We start from the raw sequence: 21473 nt of genomic DNA, 5'->3' as shown, positions 1-21473 counted from the left end.
CTGATACCGGATCTGGGAAACAAGCAATACTCGCCGCAATCCCTTAATGAAAAAAAAGACCTATCTTCTCTTGAAAGACTGTCCTTTCCTCGCTTGTTATTGTGATATCAATGAAAGAAAGCTGGATACTGACTTCTTCCCAAGAGCTCTATCAGCCCTGAATTCCTTAGCCATACGACTCTTCCTTAGTTTCCTAATGCTGGTGGCCCTAGCTAGTGGTGAGACGGGGCATATACTATTCTCGGTCTTATAACGAAGAGGTTGCCTAGTTTGAACCGAACACTATACTTGATCTCTCGTCCTATCACAAACAAGTCTCTTCCCCCGAGTCCTAGTAGACTAGTCCAAGTAGTCCGGGACAATAGCGTCCCATCTCTTCGCTGACCCCTGGCACACAATCACTATAAGACAAAGAAAGACAAACCTCTCTTATCCTTCTCGGCTAGAAGTTACAAGTTTCCTGTTCCAGTTTCGGCTTGAGGGAAGTGCCTGAAATCGGTTCAATTCTTATCTCCGATTTCGAACTCCGGCTGGTTTCTTATGACCAAGAGCTATTTTCTTGGTCAGAAGAATGGAAGGACAACGAGAAGATGGTTCGGTTGCTCCTGCTGGAATATTCCATTTATTTAATACTCCAACTCGCGTAACCCCGAATGGCAATGTTGTTATTGCGGTTGGTCGGATCAATAAGACAACAAGGGAGTCAGAATATTCTGATAATAGCAAAAAGGGCTTTGGAATCTATGGAAGGAGCCTTCAATGCTTCTCCAGTGTCAACCATTAGTCGATAACAGAATGAAATGCCACAATTAAGTTGAAAAAGAGAGTCATTAAAAAGAGGCATGCTTGAAAAAGAGTACAGATAATATGTTATGGATGTGAGGAGCCTCACCCAGTACTTTTCTTACTAAACTAAAAAACTCTACTCTCCTTTCACAGCCAACCCACCCATTGCTTTTTCGAGCTCGATAAAAAGGAAAGTTCACGTGCCAATCCTTACCATTGGTAACTATAATTACCAAGCCTAATCTTTCACTAAATACCGAGTAAAGCAAGCAAGAAAGAGGGAAGGAGCAGCTGTTTTCGAGCTAGGCTCGATCCCTTTTTCATCCACTTCTCGCTATTTTTAATTCTACTTGAACTAGTTCTTCCTAAGTTTAGTGAGGTCAGTACTGCATCCATAACTAGAGGACTTGCTTTTCTGCTTGGCTCCCACGGGAAGTTGGATTGGATAAGAGGAATTGAAGCGCAAGGAAGGCATTCGGTATTCAAACAACTATTCAGAGTTCCCAACTCTGGGTAAAGGAAATCTGTACTTGACGACTGAACCAAATCCTTTGCCTTTATTTATTCTATTATTTTTATATAGATCAGCTAAAAACAAAACAAAATACTACTACGTTGGGACAATGACCCACCTTTCTCTGCTCAACCTGTCATCTTCTCTCCTCGCTCCCTGGGACAAATAAGACTATTCATTAAGTGATAAACAAGAGAAACTAGTGATATTATCTAAGCTTCTGGCCATGTCTGATTGGCATTCAAGTCTGCCTTCCATTGCTTGAAAAGGCCTAGCACCGTAAGTAGAAATTGGCTATGTCCAAACTCAAACGTCGTATTTTATCTAAGCACATGAGTTATAATAAGGAAAGAAGACATAAGAATGGGAAGTATCCGCTAGTTATAACATAGTATAAAGATAGCTATTTCATGGATCTTGGTCACAATAAAAAGAATCCAATAATGATCTATCAACTAAATGAGTTTATTATATAATCCCGTATCTTCAAGGTTGTTAAGATGATTTAGTAGATGTGTCGGTATCGTTTTCATCTGCCGTGGGGAGTGACTGCTTTGCTAATCTATCCTTTTATCCTTCTTTTCGGAGACAAGCACATATTACCGTAACCTAGTGATTAATATATCCCGTTGGTACTACTTCGTCGAGCAATCAATCCTTTTTCCATTCTTGTTCTGAGGTTGTCAGCTTCCTCCGATGGCACCACTTGTACTCTCTGTCGGAATCTGTAGACATAGTTTCTGGGCGTCTTTAAAAACTGATCGACATAGTTGTCACACACAAACCTGCGCAACGGCTTTGGAGTAAAAGAATCTCCTGCCTGGTCACACACATCATCTCGAGCACGGAATCTACTACTCTAACAAGATACTCGGCTCGGGTATATCATGCTTTCGTTATGCGAGGAAAGTGAAAGGAAAGAGGGAAAGGGAGACACTGAGCAATCCGGAATCGATGAAATCACTGTTTTTCGCCTTGTAATATGTCCGGTTACATTCCAAAGATGAATCAGAGCAGGAGATAAGAATTTGAAAAGTAATGATCAACTTTATGGATCCATAGGTAGATTCACTTGTGAAGCTATGGGATGGGACAAGATTCAAAAGTACCAAAAGTAAGTTAAGTGGGACGCTGAGTTCATTGCTGCAATCGAGGGTCCAAAGCTTTGGGAGAAGAGGGGATCTGTACCTTCATCTGAAAACTATTCGCCGGTTGTCCGCATTCCTCTCCTCGAGCGAAAGGTGTTCCCACGCAATCGCTATCGCTGTTCCTACGACGTAGTCAATACGCATTGGAATAATGGCATCCCCTCCACCATAGTAAGAAGTAACGGGTCTACGCCCTGCTTCCTTGTTCGGTTCTGGTTACGGGAACGGTTGACTTTCGAAATAAAATACCCTTCTTCCCTGTTTTGCAAATTCACCTAGAGCTAGCGAAGCGAGTCCGTTTCCTAAGGACGAGCGATGAAGAGCTTTTTAGAATTAAATATTGGTCTACGCCCTCCTTTGATGCCCAGAGGAAGAAAAGCGAAGGCAAAGCAATGGCATGGGCATGAAAGGCTACGTGAATAAGTACTTCCCCGAAAGAAAGGGGGCAGTCTAAGGCGGGACCTATCCACTACTTGTGAAGTAATAGAAGAGAGGATTTCTCATATCTAGCGGAAGTACCACTACAAATGCTAGGCTCCGTGGAAAGGACATCGGCTCCTACGCATCCTACGCATTAGCGAACCTACGATAAATGAAATACGAATTATTAGCGCTATTAGGGACGAGCTCCTGCTTCCTCCGTTTCCTATCCGATCAGAAATCCTATCCTTGCTAAAACCAATCCAATCCACGAAAAGCATCGTATTGTAACACTTGTTAAAAAACAAAAAGTGTTGTGAATTCGATTGAGTTCGAAAGCACATTCCCTTGCTAGAGATATTCCTTTTATTCATCCCGGATTGTGTGAATGCGTTCACACCTATCCCGAGTGGGTATAGTTACGTGGTTAAGTAATCCCTTCCTATGCGAGGTTCATTGTATGAGAGAACATAAGGAAAGGCTTGATACATCCATGTCTAGCTCATGTCGATCTTCGTGTCATTTTTCTTTCATTAGCTTAGTAGGATAGTCCACATTGCTAGGATGTGTGGGTCTAGTCAGGTTGTGACCCTCGATCAAACCATCCTAGCAATGCCCTCTTCTCAAAACAGGCGTTCGATGTACGGATCATCGCCGCTTGTCTTTGGGGGTGGGATTTTGGAATTGGAAGGTTTGACAGCGCGGCAAATAAGTAAATCTCTTGGACATAGCTAAAGAGAAATCGAGATTGTGTGTTTGGAGTGGTGTAGATTGTAGATTCCAGCCGAGAAGACCAGGAAAGATAAGGATAAAGAATCTTATATAACTCAGGAGCTAGATCACTTCCCGATGAACAAGTCAGAATTGCCTCAACAAAAATGGATGGAATTGGACCGAAAAATCCATTCAGCTTCGTTATCGATTAGGTATCAGTGGGAACATCAAGATGAATGAGTTAACTAAGTATCAGATCGACCAAATTGAACAAATGATAGCTCAAGATCATGTTGTTCATTGGGAATTGAAGAGGGGAGAACGAGCAGACATCGAACGATTAATTTCTATTTCTCGTTATCGTGGAATTCATCATCAAGATGGATCGCCCTTACGCGGTCAACGAACTCATACTAATGCAAGGACTGCTCGCAAGCAAATTCGGAAATGAAAGAAGGCTACCGAAAGAACAAGCAACGGATTTCGCGCTCATCCCTTGCTAAAACGCATACATTTTCTTGCTCCTTGGTACTTGTCTGATCAATCACACTGTTCATTAGTTCACTTGATTTTTCGTTCGATGTCTTGAACCGCTTACTAGTCACGTATACGTATAGTAGGCCCCCTTCGCCACTCCACGTCTGGCCCGTCTTGGTCTCGCTCACTTCACCCGCCTATCGTATCGGCTCGGCTTCGTCCGTCAAGCGACAGCTTCTGCCTCTGACGGCTTCACTATCGCTCATGACTGGTAGTAGTTGTCTCTATGTAGTAGTCGGCCTTTGTTAAGCTTCGCCAGAAGCGACTAGTCGCTTCCCGAATGCCTCTTTCATGTACTAATTAATGTGTATGGTCTAGTCTTTCCAATGCCTCCTTCCTTGCCGCCAACGCACGCTAGATGGAGAGTAAGCAAGCTACCTTTCTTGCATTGCATTCGTTAAACGGTAGCTTTTGCGCCCTTCCTGCCTGCTTCAATTGATGTGAATGATCGTGTCTTCGACATCAATTTCAGTCTGATTAGATATGTCATTGAAACAAATCTGTTTTATCTCTATTTTCTTGTTGGATGATGAGGATGAGCGAGCCGATCCTAACATAATTTTGGAGGAGTCGGACGACGAAGCCTCAAAATCAGATAAAGATGTCTCCGACGCGATCGGACTTCCACTAGATTTTTATAGGGGTCAGGAGGGAAAACATATGCTGTTTTCTATCAGTCCCAAGCGGATACTCCCCATCTTCCACGGTCCGCTTACCGAGGAAGAGATGCGGGAGGACCCAGGGCCAGAGCAAGTTGGGTTGGGGTATAGAGCCGTAAGCACGGTGAGGGTGATAGAGGATGTGCTCGTACGGTTCATAGTTGGGTATGATATTCTCGTGGATTGTTGGGAACGTCCTCTATATTCGAAATATACCTTTCTAGGAGCATTACGATCTGCAACTCAAATGGTCCCTTATGAAGTCTCTATTGGTCTTATTCTTATTGTGCGCCTTGTGAGCACGTTTGGATCCGCGAAGGAAATCGCTCGGATCTTCCCCTAACCCAACCCGGGAACGGACCGGAGGGAACCGCAGCATGAGGAATGTCCGCGTCTCCTCGCAAGGCTCATTTTGGGTTTTGGGTCATAGGGCGGGCAGTGCAGTTCGGGGCACAAGGGTCCTGGTACTACCCAGGTGCGAAGAACCCTGGAGGCGACTGCAATGAGAAAAAATGTAACTCACCAGCCTAAACGACGAGCAAACACTCGAACGTGAGAGCAAGGGATCACCCAATGAATGGACGAGCTCAAAGGAGGGAGGAGATAGGGAGGCAAGAACCATGCTTTCAGAGAAGTGGCGGTCCGAATCCACTCTGACAAAATAAAATAACAGACTAAGCCGTGCCATAAGGGGGGCATTCTCCACACGGGACGGGGCCAAGGCCTTCATGTATGGGTGACAGATCGGCCATAGGAGCACTCCGGGATATACACCAGGGCAACTAATGTCGAGCATACAATGATGCCGCCCGTTTTCATTTCGTGAAAGTCCCCGGCAGAGGAAAGGGCTGTAGGTGATGGCGCGTTCTGCTTCTTAGGGCGTTGAAATCGTTCCTATGGGATCGTGCGTGGCAGCTGGTATAGATGATGATGAAAGGCGGGCCGCTTGAACCGGGACCTATTCTCATAATAGGCAGCAAGCAAAGCTAAATAGGAAAGGGGGCGACTGATGACTGCCTTTTTCGTCAGAAATCAAAAAGGGTGGAATGTGGAGCCAATATGGCTAGCTACAAGTATAGCCAAAGAAAGATGAGACGAGACGGACTATCAGAGGACGCAGCGGGACTACCAGGGGAAAGCCCACCCCCTCTAGCTAACATAGATATCTATTCTCGGTGCGCATATTCGAGATTTAGAACCTCTTTCCGACCAGGCTAGGCCGAATCGGGCCACCACTTGGGATGGGAATGGCTCAGCCCACATGCATCATTTGATGAAAGCACTCCAGTCCAGTCGCCTCCGATCAGTGGCTTGTCAACCACCGGACCGTAGCTCCTCACCAAATGCCCCTGCGTTGGGGCAAAACAGCACATGACCAGTTCGCTCAAGGACCACACCCTCTCGAGAGCAGGATGCCGGCCGAGATGGAGCGCTAACCTAGACTTTCCTTGGGCTTGCCTTGCCCCAACATCTAAATAAAGGGCGGGCGCCGAAAAGGAAGCAGTGACGCCTTTTCGACGAAAGCTTAGCTTGGTAGGCGCAGCTTACTCACCCTACTCCCTTAGACAATGCAATGCTCTGAACACGAAAGTTTGCAGTTCCGCCCTCTTCTCCCATGCAGAGTCGCAGGCAGCGCCTCGGATAAAAGCACGGACGAGCCACATGCAGGGAAACTTGCACGTGTGGTTCTGGCCGGGGACCCCGGTATACAGTACTAATATGTGTAGGTCCCTGTAATTCGAGTGAGATTGTCATGGCGCAAAAGAAGATATGGTCCGGTATTCTCTTGTTCCCCGTATTGGTTATGTTTCTTATTCCTCGTCTAGCAGAAACTGATCGAGCTCCCTCTGTTCTCCCAGAAGCGGAAGCTGAATTAGTTGCAGGCTATAATGTAGAATATGCGCGGGATGCAATGCTTAATAGTTCACTGTTGGCGGAAGCCAATGTCTCGGGGACTCATTCTGACTTAAACAAGGGGTGGGTCTTTACCAACTTCCAAATCCAAGATTTAGGGAAAAAAAAGAGGGGCAGGGCACTCTTCATTCTTCATTCGAAACTCATGAATGTCGGGTCGGAGGTTTTTGCCTTGTTATCAAAAAGGGGAGTTGGGTAAAGCAAACTCCCTCCTTGGACGAGCACGGGGCTTAGTCAAGTAGAACCGGGTTGCGCTGCTTGATGCTCCGATTGAAAACAAATCAGTGGGGCCATGCCGGTACGACAAAATATGCGTTAGAAATGTCAATCCCTCCCCCCTTTTTGATTTTTTTAATGAAAAACCGGGCCGAACTTCTGAAAAACAGCCCACCCGCTTCCATAGAAAAATATCGCGGCAACATAGACCTAAGTGGATTTATTGGATCCTAGGGAACCATCACAAGTACGGCCAGCCTATAGAACGAGAATGCCGTGTCGTCCAGCGGAGTTTAGAAGAAGGTGACTCGGAGCCTAAGGAAGGTGACTCGCGCAGACAGCTGACTCCTTTTCAATAGAAAGGAATAGCCAAACCTACCCAACTGGCTGGTCAATCTCAGTGATCTTATCGGCTGGCAAAGCGGAGACGACGACCACGGTCCCGACCTTACCAGCACCGTAGGTTTACTAATCAATGAAGCCCCTCAACCTACTATCTTTTCTTACAAACTAAACCAAGCCTAACCAAACCCCATGCTCACGACATGTTCTTGATATTGTTTGAGTAGGAGGGACTCAGAGACTACCATGGAATGCTTCCATAGTCACCCCGGTGACCTTCGTCACCAAAGCGTCACGACAGTTTCCAAGACCCCTCATATAATCTCCAGTGGGGATCAGTCGGAGCACGTAGGAATGCCAACCACTACATAAGCAACGTCTGGCTGAGGCGAGCAGCAAGCGGGGGAGAGTATTTTGAAGTACAAGAACGTTGGGGTGGGACGCTAGTACTTAAACTATGGTTGCATCTTAGCGCTAATCTTGCGTTTTTCAGCAGTTAGTTGTAGCGCGCCTTCCCTCCTTCTCTCATTTCGGAAAGATTTGGCAGTATTTTCTTATGATGACCTGGTCGAGAGAGTATGAAACATCGGTGTAAAAGATTGAGTGGGATGGTTATAGTAAGGGGCGAACCAAGTGCTTGCACGAAGAAGCGAATCAATCAGAATGGAGACAAGGAAAGGAGGAGAGGCGAAACTCAACAAAAAGGGAAAAGGGAACTAGACTGACTATCATGAGCAAAGCGAGGGAATTCCTTCTGATTGGATCCCTTAGGAGAGAGACAGAAGGTATTATGAAATAGAATCAGATCTTTGACGATCCAGTATTAGCTACCAAGTGTATGGACTCAGACTTTGATGACTCCCTAGTGGCCAGGGAAGCGTTAGCTTCACCCTTTGAACGTCTCATTTACTCTCTCTAGCTCTCGGCTTTACGTATAGGAATTTCAGGTACATTGGTCGATGAAAGTGAACATCTATCTTATCTTATCTTACGCCACTTACTCTAGTTTTACTTTGTGGAAGACGTCTGATTGAATGATCTCCAGTCGGTTCTATTACCATGTGTACCCAGGCCTGCTTCCTTCTTTTTTACTAGCCTCTCTGCTTCTGTCAGTATAGAGGAAAGTCTTCAATCCCTTGAGAGAAATCAAAAAATGGCCAATAAAAGATACCTAGCATGACACATCAGCTATGCCATCCGAGCCTGTCCACTTGCTAGTCAGGAAAAATAACCGCTCCGTTCCGTGGGCTTCTTTCGCTGCTCTCTTCACGCTCGCTTTACGAGTGCAACCAAGTTCAATAAACTGTTCATGCTAATTCATAGACTATGCTGGTTTCTATCTAAGAGTCCTGTGAGACGCTTCCTTCTCATACACATCTGAAGCAACGTTTGATTATCCGCATTAGAGAGTTTTGCAGGTCCTTGAGAGAACGTTATCCAATCAGTTATGATTTGACCATGGTCTGAGGTGAAATTGGTCTTGGTCCATAAAACGAAAGGTGCTGGGCAAGCGCAGAGAAGTCGTCTGAAGGGGAGTTCCATAGGAATGTTCATCTTCGATCAACCTTGGTTTGGTCCCATGCCTAAAAAAGAAATAAGGTCCAAAACAAAATAGGGGTGATATAACCCACTGCTCTCCTAAGAATGTACTGACGTAATCCCTACTATGGCTCCCCGAAGGATCCAGCTGCTAAGAGGGTCCGAGCCATAACGGATTGATGTGACCGTAGCGGCGACTGGAATCGATCTGAATGAGGCAGTTATGGGACTTTTCTTATATAACAATATATATGGAGGAAGGATTCAAAAAAGGTGGGGGTCAAGGTGTATAATACGAGCTCCACTTTCACGCAATGAGCTAGCTTAACCCTGATTGCTTAAGGTTTAATACAGTCATGTTGGATCTGCTACTAAGAATGGAAGAGAAAGACTGATTGCGACAGCTCAACCGGATGAGACATCTCTTATTTACAGAACTGTGCCAACGTGTGCCTACATTGTTTGATTTACCAGTTCCGGGTATTGGATTTTGGAATAGAAAGAATGAAACTAGTACCAGCTTATCGCCAACCGTGCTTTCTACCAACTCCGCCGACCCCAGATGGGAATATTGATTGCGATTTAGCCGCACCTGAGCCCGCAACTGCTGCCTCTACTCCGCCTACTTCTTGTGCCGACTTCGCTAGCCTCGCGGGGTACCGATTTCCTCCTGCTTTGTGTGCGTGCCATTGACTCCTTTAATGGGTCGAAACCTACTTAGTTCTCATTTTTATTTTGTCCATACAAGAAAAGAAGGATTTGTGTTTAGCAAGACAGAGAATTGAATAAGTAAAAATAAAGTAGTGTGTACCCTTTACCGAAAAGCAAATATGACAGATAAGGTACGACATATTGCTTATTCCTGATTGATCTAGTTGATGAAAGTTGCCTTGTTGGACCGATTGTGGATTGGAATAGAAGTTTCTTATATATAGATATTCGTGTTTACTGATTTCGCATACTGGGAATGGAACTTGATGTAACCCATTGGAAACTCTCTTTGACACTCATTATCTGTTATATACGACAGGCTAATTAAGTCCTTAAATTTAAGAAAGGAGTCTTTCCTTACTTCCTTACACAAAATTGTTATGTTGTTATGCTGCTCGTGCAATCAAAACTTAGAATAGAAGAAAAAGTGTTCCCTCGGGACCCATCCTCTTCTCCTTCGCTTGTGTGACTATCATGAGAAGAATTCCATTCCAAGAAGTCAAATAACAAGAAAAAGAAACGAGGTCAAGATCCGTTGTTACCAGTACCGACGAAATGGAGAAAGTGTCCTCCGGGAACGCAATCTACTACATTAGTTGGTGTAGCCAAAGAAGAGGATATCCCCTTTTTTGACTCATTGGTCTTTAGACCAGACCCATACCATAGCTACAAACACTTTTGAGTCGGAGGAGACTGGCCAGATCGCCTTCTCGAGGCTCTCTGGGCTTATCGGACGTCAATCTGTATAGCCACTGGTCCCCTTCTCCTTAGTCGTTGGCATGGACGCCATTCTTCCCAGTGAACTCGACGATTCCTTCCCTGCGCGTTCTGCTCGACGACGATATGACTGATAATCAGAAGCGAGAGGCTCTCGAAACTAGTCCTACTTGATTCGATCGATGGGAGAAAAAAAGGTTACGAGCGGCAGAGCACGCACAAGTCTATCAACGTCAACTCAGCCACGCTTTGGACCGATCCTACGAATAAGAGGCATTAACAAAGCATTTATGAGACACCATACTTTCAATAGGAAAAGGCCAGCTCGAAGATCAACGGGATCTTTCTCCAAGCTAAGTTTCTACCCCCGAGGGAACCGGCCACGATGCGTGGGGGTATCGGTGCTGATAAACTCATCTCCGCTCATCTTACCTGGAAATGGAAATAAATTCTGGTAGATTACCTACCTCATTTGAGATGAAGGAATTTCCTACTTAAGATTCATATGCCTATTTTGTTGTTGATGTGGAGGAATTTGTACTAGCCTACTCGATATGTTCCTTGCCTGGTTCGCTATAGGAAGTGCTTTCAGCAAATGAGGAGGGGAATATTCATAGGTATGAATCTTCCGTCAATGGTTAAGGTTGAAGTGAAGGAAAACCTTCTTTGAATTTTGACGCCTAATTATTTAGCTCTAGTATTGAGAAAGAAACCATTCATACGACCAGGTCGCAGGAATGCTTCTTCGGCTTACAATTCCGAGTCAAGAACCGTAACTCGAGCACTTAGCCCTAGCTCTTGCTCTTTCCTTCCTTGCAATGGGCTGCCTGTGTGCCTACTAATATTTACCTCAATGGTGCGCTAACTTTAGAATTAGGATTTGCCAAATTCATATTAGGGGGGCTATGCAGCAATTCGACCACTATTACTGCACTAGATATGTCAGGCTTATCCTAAAGAAATTATGGCTTCGCTTCTCTTCTTCCTGGTGATGGATATAGTCTCGATGGCTTTGCCCAAGTATGGCATAAAAGTAAAATAGGATATCCTTCAAAAGGGAATTTCATGTGTGAGCACCTTGCCTCTTTTAGGGAAGGCTATTTACCAAGTGAGTCTGCGCAGCATGCTATGAAACATAAGAATCATTTGGAATCCCATTTGCACCCGGATTCAGCTTCTTTCGAACTAGCAAATGCACTTTCAGAGCCAACAACGGATCGGCTTGGCTCATTCCCCATCTGGGGAAGAAAGAGTACCTAGATCTGCATCTACTAAGTATGCCCTGAAATTCATGTTATGATTCGGTCTTTCCCAAAGCTAGGGCTTCTTTTCCCATCCCTATCCTCCGCGTCAACCTGTACCGGACCCAGAGTCAAAACTAAAAAGAGAATGAAGTCTCGAAAACTCTTAGTTAATAAATATTCGTGTGCCTACTTTGCTTATCCTTCTCTGCCCCATTTTAGATAGTTGGGTAGAGCGAGGGATATCGGGGAAGGAAGAAAAACCTCCACTTGTTTTACGGATTCACATACTCGTTGGTATGTTCATCAAGTTCTCGATTACTACTTATGGTGCCCACTGACTCCCTTTAATGGTACGCAGTCCCTGCCAATTTATCAAAAGAAAATGCTATCCACTGAGGGCCAAGCGGAGGAAGTGCAGAAATCGCGTATCCGTCTTATCCTCGCTGGAGTACAGTGGCTATAGAAAGAAAGGAAGAGTTCGATTGCTTGGAGAAGGTATTCTTCTTGGTCGACGGGACCTCCCCTCTTCTTACCCAGAAAAGGAAACGAGTCACTTCTTGCGGAACAGTAGATCCGTTTGTCTTGATCTACCTAAGCAGGATTGAGTACGATGATGCTCCCTACCTATGTGTACCTCATACTTTTCGGGCTAGAAATGCCATATAGTTAATGGAACTATCCATTTTGGTCGATCTTGATTAGTAGATTGCCAACTTCTTCTTCTTCTGATAGGAATCTTCCCTTTATTAGGTGGCTATAGAATAACGAAACAAGTAAAGTAGGTTATTCTTTACTAAGTTGGTTCCTCGACTCGACTGGTAATGCAGAAATCACCTGGGCTTGCAAGCTATGTGATGTGACATACCTGGCTCAGCTCAATCCTATGACGAATACCTTCTGCGCCTATGATGAATACCTTCCTTTCCTTAGCGGAACAAAAACTCCTATCTCCTGCTAAAGCTGGATGCGCACCGGCACACGGGGCAAAGAGGACTAAGGAGAAGGGATGCCATACTAATAGACTGGGCAAGCAAAGCAAGGCAAGCGTTGATGACTCTCGATTGAAAGGTTAAGAAAAGGATGCGCATGGCACGTGGAGCTAGCGACTTCGCGTATTACTTATTGATCGAAAGTAGGGCTTACAGCAACCAATGAATACATACCGGGAAGGGCTGAGAGCTACCTACTCCTTACAGGGCTGCGTTTACCCATTCCTTGCCTAGAAGAAAAAGAATAACCATCTTCCCTCTTCTCCTCCCTTCACACTCGACTAGAGGGCGGGATTCTTTCATCCAATTGATGGCACTTTACTAAGACTGGAAAAACGGGTAAGAAACCCCGTAAAATTGATTCAACTTGACTGTCATAATTAAGAAAGTGAAGAGATAGGGGTCATGGATTCCATACGCCCGCTAGACCCATTCTTAAAGAAATGCGTAAGGCTTTGGGCTTTCACCGTAGGTTAGGTTCCTCATCTCTCTCAGATGTAGTAGTTCCAGTTGCTCCGGTTGTCTCAATTCATTCGATTGTGATAAGGCAAGAAAGCTAATAGTTGAACAGGTGGTATAGTCACCAGTACGGTAATGATGCTCGGCATGTGGAAGTTCTCGTTTCTCAACGTGCCATTTGGTTCTAACGAATTGAACTACAAACGGGCTTTCCTTTATCCTCCTTGTACGCCAACCTACTGACAAAACAGGATTTCTAGTTGCCTCCTCCGGTGAAAACGAACAGTAAACATATTATTAGACCTAGGAAAACCAAAACTCGTCGAACAGAAGAACCGAGTACTATAGAATCTAAAACACACATATGCGAGCTATTAAACATACTGTTCCTATTTCTAAATAAAAACATATTACCGCAGCGCTAAGAAAAGGGTTTGAAAGCTCTAAGTGGTACGATAAGCGGAATGAATCAAACGAAGTGCATCATGAGGGTTGGGGATTTAGCATACGCTCTACTATCAATTATAGGTTCACATATGCCCCAAGAAAGAGGTGCAGAGGTGGAATTCAATAGATTTAAGCAACTTCAGTATGCGGGTAGCGATGCTTTTTGGAATCCAAGAGAACTTTGAATCGGAGGAACGATCAACACAACTGGCATGGCTTTGTTGAATCAGGATTTGATGACAGGAACGTTGTTGAAATAACTTCTTTACCCCCCGTAAAATCCTTTATGCCTGATTTCAGTACTAACAATAAATGGCTAAAAACATCCTATTTTTTACTGTAAAATATGGAAAATCATATGGGAAACGAATAACGAATAGAAGTAGCCTAGCCTTTTCTTTCAGTCTCGGTCTCTACATTCCCTTGTTCTTACTGTAGCTAGCACTTGTTTTTGCAGTCAAGGAGCCAGGAAGCGGGCGGGCCTTCAATCACATTTTAGCTTGACGTTCTTCTCCTTCTTGGGGGTCGACTTGTAGTAGCAGGCGTACAGGACGAGGCCGAACAGCGCATCGAGGCCATTGGCGATCTGCAGTGCACGAACGAAGACAAGAGCCGACACGGTTAGAGAGACACTCTCAAGTTATATAAGATTTGGTTGGAATCTGAAGATGGAGATATTACTGATCGTGACGTAGAGGTTGAATTTGATGAGAGCGTAGGACGTCCAGCAGACGCCGTTGAGGAAGCTCACCAGCGACAGGAAGAAGGGCATGTACTCGACGCTCTTGGTCTTGATCACTTTACCCTGCACGCAACCCACAATACACATTAATTCCTCCCTGCAAAAATATATATTCATTAATTCCAAGCAGAGGATGCAACAGCTCGAGCGTTCAAAAAAAATATATATTACACAGACATAGGTAATTAACAAGATTGATTCTATGTTCTATGTAAAATGTAAATAAATTCCACAGGTAATATTGGTGAACTCTACACCTGGACCACATGACCCACGAGAAGAAACCGACATACAGGATCCCTTTTCTGTTTCAACGTGATCATCTCACAGAGTTGGCAAGGGAAGATCAAAAAAAGCACAGACTGGTACAGGGAACACATGTACTATCTCCATCCAAGAACACATGATTCGAAATCTAGCACACCTGAAACTTGCATCCCCTAGGTGAACACATATGTTTATGATGAAGCTGAACATGAAAGATTTCATTAGATGAAATATTCCTCCCGTTCCAGACCCGTCAATCAACAGCCAACGAGTTTGGCGAGAACAACAGAACAAGTTTGGTTGGCTAATCAATTGTACAACATAACTACCTGTATTGAATGCAACTGCAAGTAACCAAGGATACCGCATCGATAATCAGAGGACACGTAGGGGCTACGGTATCTTTTTAGGTAGAAACGAACAATAGGCCTTTTGACGGAACATAGAGCAACATGGTCTTGGGATGTGCCACACGAACACCATGACAGTTTAGCCCAAAAGGTAGCACGTTGGTTTTTACTGGTAAAAAGGGGGAAAGAAGAGATTTGACACGATGGTTAAAACAGGACCATTGATGCATCTTTTAGAGATGGATTTGGTTCCAAAATTGGCTTCCGCATCCATGCTACCAGAACAAATAGCAACTAAGGTATGCTAATAGTGGTACATAATGAATGCCTCAACTATAACCTAATGAGTCACTTGCCCTGAGTAAGCTGCAAGATCCTTCACAGATCACTATGTCTAGATCATGCAAAAGATTTGAAAGATGATGGCAACCCATCATTAATGAGTAATCAGAAAAGAACCTGGAGACTGGAGAAGATGAATATGGCTAATCTGTTTTTAAATAGAAGTTCCAGAAGAATTAATATCGACTTTTTTATCTTAAACAGTAGAACCCCTGAATCACCAATCCATTCTGAACTGCAAAGGCAACGTGTCACTGACAGCTGGGTCCAAAAAATCCTTGACTGACCCAACAGTAAGTGACCATACACGACAACTTAACCTATGAAACCCTCATCCACACAACACCAACAACATCATCGCCGCCACCAACCGAAGGGGAACGCACGCCTATTCCCCAACAATATCACTAACATCTACCAATATAGATCTAAAAAGACATCTATGCACGTGGAGCGAGATTGATGGGTACGTACCATGATGGCGAGCGGGGAGGCGTACATTGCTGAGCCGAATATGACGCAGAGGATGCCGTAGAACACCCAGAGCATGCAGTTGAGCAGCGTCGCTAGGTACGGGTCCGACTTGAACTCCTCAAGTCCTTGTTCTTGATGATCCGCCAGAACGTCGGCCTGCACATGTACAAGCAAAAAGCAAGCGCCCCCTCATCAGAATCAAACCCTAATTACCAACCACCTTCCATAGAGAGTAGACTAGACAAGCGGATGAGGGGGATGGCGGCGGTGGCTTACACAGGGTAGAGGAAGAGGCCGAAGGAGATGACATTGCCGATGATGTTGCGGGCCGCGTCCGGAGAAATCATCTTTCTTTGCTCGCCGCGAGCGGGTGGGGACTTGGGATTGGTTTGGATTGGACGGCGCACGCGGCGAAAGGGAGGGAGAGAGAGAGCCAAAGCAATTGAGATTTGGGAGTCGGTTGAGGTCGAGGGATTAGCTTATATAGATAGACGCGGCGGGGTAGCGGTGTTTATCCGGTCTCGTGTTAGATCCTATGATTTGGTTAGTTAGCCTACGAGAACAAGTCACAAGTTTCGAGTTTTACTATGCATCCAGTTCGTTGCTATCTCTATCTTTATCTACATGGATATTAACACGCACTATTCTTGAGAGTCAAGACACCGTTTTGCTTTAAAGAGCAAAAGAAATCCCAGATAATTACTAATGCACTGTTGAGTACACAGATTCTTTTCCTGTTCGTACTGGAGTATAGTAAGGAAAAACTGCTTGACCGAATCAAGGTCAAGATAACTAGTGTGATTCCTACACTGGGAGAATCGTGGATATGTAAGGAATAGAGAAATTCCACCCGCCTAAGTAAAGAACTGTTACAAATAAAGAGGAAACTAATAAGGATAAGTAAGAAACAAGAAAAAAGAAACCATATTTAATACCGGAATATTCGGTTTGATAACCTGCAACTAATTTCCCCTCTGGGTAATCTTTCACATTCGGCCAAAGAAGAAATTCTAAAAACTAGAAAGCCTATAGGCTGACACCAAAGATTCCATAAAAAACCATATTTTGGCTGTGCTTGAACTATATCAACTGTACTTGAACTGTTAGATAATCATAGTCGATAATAACATCACAGCTCCCACCGCTATTGCAAAACCGTACATGAAACCTTAGCTTCATACGGCTCCTCTATGATTAGAAAAAAGGACTGTTTCGGTATTATCCCCCTGGTTTATCAGTTGCAGGTGAATCCTGTGAAACATCTCTCTCGAGGCTAGTAACAACACTTGGAAATGAAAAATGAGCTTAGCGGTTGTACCAGGTCAGGACCATAAACACCACGAGCCGGTTAAGCAACAGAAGCTGTGGGCGAAAGCACACTCGTCATTCTCAGACCTGCGGTCGAGGTACATGCGAACAAGTTCCCATTCTCTATGTTTCATGGCCTATCAATGAAAGTCGGTATCAGGCTGGCTTGCATTGCGGGTCGTCTCCTTATATACCTAAATCCTCGTTTCACTCATCTATAAAGGTCTACCCTTCGAAAGGTAGGTTGAGTTCCCCCGTATGTAACCAGCCACACTCTACTCGCAGGTCAAATATTGGCGTAGACAACAGAGAATGTGCTAGGTAGGAAACCGGAGGAACTCTTACTATACGAGAATCTTCAATTCAATATGACAACCGATCAGAAGGGATTGGACGATGCCAATGCATTGCCCTCCTTCTCAATACCAGAACTATCTGACCGAGCTCCATCAACACAGAAAGCAGAAGGGACAGCAGATACGGATAGACTGGATCCAGAAAGGGATTTCAGCCAGTCCTTGCCTATTGCTGGGCTGGTTGTTTTGTCACGGTCCGATTAGTAGAAGATGAGTGAGTAAGACGAGGCCCCCGAAGAGTAATGTAGAGCTATACTGCTCTTGTTTTTCCTTCCGCCCTGCTTAGGAGAACTTTGTCTAGAACCCACTTTAGCTAGCTTTCGAGGATACCATTACAGATGAGTGAAGCGAGTATACCTTTTCCGGACCTCCCGAGGTAGCGCGGTAGCGGAAGCCCTTTCTAGTTCAAGCAGTTCCAATTCCTATTCCGCTTCACCGCTTACACCACACTCTATTGGTTCACCTTGTGGTGCCTTTCGATCAAGGTCTACTTTGGTTGATCCAATTTGTTCTACAGCGCGTTATCCGCATCGAAGTTAGCCAGATTCCTACCGCTTCTTGATATTATGGATTTTGCAATCCCTGAACGCTAGTGCTTCTACAACCAACGGATACTATTTAACAGAAATAATAAGTAGAAATGGACAAACGAGTGTGGCTACATAAAGTGAGGAAAAAAACATGGTGGTACCAGCATTGCGTATCACTCACTATGCTTTATGTAATATGGCCTACGTCGTCTCTCTTCCAGAACCTCACAATCATCAGTGTCTGAAGTTTCATGATGAATATTGGTTTCAAATTTTATTGCTTACGTGAGAAAATATCAATTTGGAACTCGAATTTGTATTTGAGTTATGATGAGGAGTGAGGTAGATTCGCATTGTTGAAGAAAGCAAAGAAAAAGGATGCTGCTATGGCTTGCTTGTGGCTCTTTCTTCTATTGGCTAGTCTCAGGCATGATAGTTTCAATTTCTTTTGGAAAGCAAGTGCGGCTCAGTCATAAGTGTTAGTAATAGCATGAAGTAAGTTGTCGGTAGCCGGCATTAGATAGAAGGAAAAGCTTCTCAAAAGCATCCTGAAATATCATAGAATGGCGATCGAGATCACCTTCACGGGAATCATCCTTTGCAAATTGGGGGAAGGGAACCAATCAAGTCACCAACAAGTTCCCGAAACTTGGTTTAGTATTAAGGTTCTTCTCTTCCAGCGTTTACTATTCAAGTTCTTCTCTTCCAGCCCCCTGGCCCCTCTCTGATAAGTAAAGTTTTCAAAACGAAAAGAAAATGACAAATCTGGTTCGATGGCTCTTCTCCACTACTCGCTTTACTACTTTCTATTTTTTCATATGTATTAAGTTTCCCTTAATATATAATTTTATATTACTTTCGATTTTTATATTTTTATTCCTTTGGCGTTTTATATTAATAGTAATAGCCGTTTTCAATCTTTTTTGTTCGTGCTTCATCGGCTCCTCCTTTTTGATCACTCTCCCGCCGGAGATTCAAGACCCCCAGGCTCTAGCTCATTTAGCAGGGCTAAACTTCTATCTGAGTCTTTACGAGCAGGATCCGGGATGGGTTACGTTCATTTAGAATGAGCTAAATCACAATACCCCCTGGAAGACATACCTGGGCGGCTTAAGCTCTTCCTAATGGAAGAAAAGCTCTCTTCTATGCGACAAGATGTCATTCAGGAATTTGTGGCGCTTTATCAAAGAGTAGGGCCTTATCTACCGATCGAGCCCTACTTGGTCGATGAAGCGCTTCATTCCTATCTTTTCCATATTCACGCAACTGATTCTTTCACTGTTCTCCAAGCGTCTTATCAAGATCTGCGGGAGAATGAGGGAGGATCAGTTTTCCTTGAAAATGTTGTTTCCCACAACCGGGATTTCCTTGAGGCGGAAAGCTCCGCAAGGAGGTGCCTGGAAGTGGAACAGAGGATCCGGTGGGAAGAAATCCCCAAGAGCAAGGCAAGTCTCGAAAAGGCGGAGCACGAGCATGCTCTCGACTTGTTTAAGTCGGGGGATCTTAGAAGGGAATTAGAAAAAAAAGAGCGGGGTAGCTCAGTAATTCTGATTCTTTTCTCTTCCAGCATTTACTATTCTCTTTCTTCTCTTCCAGCCCCCCGGCCCCTCTTTGATAAGGAAAGTTTTCATTTCTAAAAAACAACAAATGACAAATCTGGTTCGATGGATCTTCTCTACTAACTACAAGGATATTGGGACTCTCTATTTCATCTTCGGTGCCATTGCAGGAGTGATGGGCACATGCTTCTCCGTACTGATTCATATGGAATTAGCCCGACCCGGCAATCAAATTCTTGGTGGGAATCATCAACTTTATAATGTTTTAATAACGGCTCACGCTTTTTAATGATCTTTTTTATGGTTATGCCGGCGATGATAGGTGGATTTGGTAATTGGTTTGTTCCGATTCTGATAGATGCACCTGACATGGCATTTCCACGATTAAATAATATATCATTCTGGTTGTTTCCACCAAGTCTCTTGCTCCTATTAAGCTCAGCCTTAGTAGAAGTGGGCGGCGGCACTGGGTTGACAGTCTATCCGCCCTTAAGTGGTATTACCAGCCATTCTGGAGGAGTAGTTGATTTAGCAATTTTTAGTCTTCATCTATCAGGTATTTCATCAATTTTAGGTTCTATCAATTTTATAACAACTATCTTCAACATGCGTGGACTTGGAATGACTATGCATAGATTACCACTTTTTGTGTGGTCCGTTCTAGTGACAGCATTCCTACTTTTATTATCACTTCCGGTACTGGCGGGGGCAATTACAATGTTATTAACCGATCGAAACTTTAATACAACCTTTTTTGATCCTGCGGGAGGGGGAGACCCAATATTATACCAGCATCTCTTTTGGTTCTTTGGTCATCCAGAGGTGTATATTCTCATTCTGCGTGGATTTGGTATTATTAGTCATATCGTATCGACCTTTTCAAGAAAACCGGTCTTCGGGTATCTAGGCATGGTTCATGCCATGATAAGTATAGGTGTTCTTGGATTTCTAGTTTGGGCTCATCATATGCTTACTGTGGGCTTAGACGTTGATGCGCGTGCCTACTTCACCGCAGCTACCATGATCATAGCTGTGCCCACAGGAATCAAAATCTTTAGTTGGACCGCAACCATGTGGGGAGGTTCGATACAATACAAAACACCCATGTTATTTGCTGTAGGGTTCATCTTTTTGTTCACCATAGGAGGGCTCACTCGAATAGTTCTAGCAAACTCTCGGCTACAAATTGCTCTACATGATACCTATTATGTGGTTGCACATTTCCATTATGTACTTTCTATGGGAGCCGTTTTTGCTTTATTTGCTGGATTTTACTATTGGGTGGGTAAAATCTTTGGTCGGACATATCCTGAAACTTTAGGCCAAATCCATTTTTGGATCACTTTTTTCGGGGTTAATCTGACCTTCTTTCCCATGCATTTCTTAGGGCTTTCGGGTATGCCGCGGTGTATTCCAGATTATCCAGATGCTTACGCCGGATGGAATGCTCTGAGCAGTTTCGGTTCTTATATATCCGTAGTTGGGATTCGTCGTTTCTTCGTAGTTGTCGCAATCACTTCAAGCAGTGGAAAGAACAAAAAATGTGCGGAAAGTCCTTGGGCTGTTGTACAGAATCCAACCACACTAGAATGGTTGGTACAAAGCCCTCCCGCCTTTCATACTTTTGGAGAACTTCCTGCGGCAGAAGAGACAGAAAACCTCTCCTAACTATGAAGGAAGTTTCATAGAGATAGGTGTGGGGACGGGGACAACAATTGCTTTAGCTGTTTTTTCAACTAAAGCGGGGCTTCTTTCTAAGCCTAATCCCTTCACTTTTGAAACATAAGGAGTTTTTGTGTAGTGATCTCTGTTCATGGAGATCACGAGGCCACTGATACCCTATGTGGATAAGTGGGATAGAAGAGTGGGAAAGCGGGCTTCTATCACATAGTTTATCTTTCAGGGTACATAGGACGGCCCTCTCGTCATTACCTTTTGTGCTTACCCGTAGCTAGTTGTGCCTGAAGTCATGGATGATGCTATTCCCACTGAGAGATGTGCTGCAAAATGGAAGCTGTGTTAGTCCTCGGCTAAAATCATCTTCCTTTATTAAAGACCATATATATCCATATGTAGATAGAAGAGGGGATATAGTCGTTCAAAGCTAAGGTGAGTCTGTTCCAGCTAATTCCTTGGATTCCACTTTCCTGTCAGTCCATGTAAAAAGGAGTCCAGCCCACAAGGAGAGG

General features: G+C 44.2%; 2 pseudogenes; one reads left to right on the top strand and one right to left on the bottom strand.

Moving 5' to 3' along the window:
• Positions 1-13785: 13785 nt before the first annotated feature.
• On the bottom strand, positions 13786-16973 carry LOC123404105 (annotated as a pseudogene).
• A 1508-nt stretch (positions 16974-18481) lies between these two features.
• Positions 18482-19390, top strand: LOC123404103 (annotated as a pseudogene).
• The last annotated feature ends 2083 nt before the right edge of the window (positions 19391-21473 follow it).

This window comes from Hordeum vulgare, chromosome 6H (assembly GCF_904849725.1).
Source record: "Hordeum vulgare subsp. vulgare chromosome 6H, MorexV3_pseudomolecules_assembly, whole genome shotgun sequence".
Classification (NCBI taxonomy): domain Eukaryota; kingdom Viridiplantae; phylum Streptophyta; class Magnoliopsida; order Poales; family Poaceae; genus Hordeum; species Hordeum vulgare.
Note: the sequence above shows the minus strand (reverse complement) of the source record. Positions and strands in the feature narration are given on the sequence as shown.